Source organism: Perognathus longimembris, chromosome 28, assembly GCF_023159225.1.
Source record: "Perognathus longimembris pacificus isolate PPM17 chromosome 28, ASM2315922v1, whole genome shotgun sequence".
NCBI lineage: Eukaryota > Metazoa > Chordata > Mammalia > Rodentia > Heteromyidae > Perognathus > Perognathus longimembris.
The window spans coordinates 77125223-77126043 of NC_063188.1; positions in this window are offsets into that span (position 1 = coordinate 77125223).

Consider the following 821-nt stretch of genomic DNA (forward strand, 5'->3'; position numbering starts at 1 on the left):
TCCTCAGTTCAAACCCCAATACCAACAAAGGAAAAAAAAGTAAATGGAAAGAGGGCATGGAGGTGTGGCTCAAGTGATAGAGTGATAGCCTTGAGTGAAAAAGCCAATTAAGGACAATTAAGCCCTGAGTTCAAGCCCCAGTACCAGCATACACATACACACTGAAAGGAAAGAATCTGTCTGGAAGTGATAAAGTATTTGGGGAATGTCCAGGGAAGGGACAAATCTCTGTCATTATAGTCCACTAACCCTTCCAGAGAGGCTCCATTCAGAGGCCATGTCTACACATGCAGTCCTCGAAGCAGATCCAGCAATGAAGAGGATGTTCAAGAATGGTAAGTTTCAGGGGACAGAGGGAACAAAACAGCCAGGGGCACCCCAAAGAAACTTACTCTGCTCAGTCATCCATCCACCCTTAAGCAGGATGGACATTTGTCATTGAGAACTCTGATACTCAGTTGAGTCCAAAAAAAGTTTTCCATACTACAGAGGGTATCCCAAGGACTGAACACTTTTCCAAGTAACTGATGGGTATGAGCTAAGGTATGGGACACTGTAACAGTGGAGACAAGAAGAAATCATTAGGATGTTTTGCATAGACAGTTGATGTGAGAATATTCAAGAAAGCAGCAAATGCATACAGAGCATTTGGATATGGGTTCATTAAAAAGACAATGGTGAACCTGGGCACCTGGTGGTTCATGCCTGCAATCCTAGCTCTTCAGGAGACTGAGATCTGATGATCCATGTTCAAAGCCAACCTAGGTTGTTAAATCCATGAGACTCTTATCTTCAATTAACCAGAAAAAAAAATCCAGAAA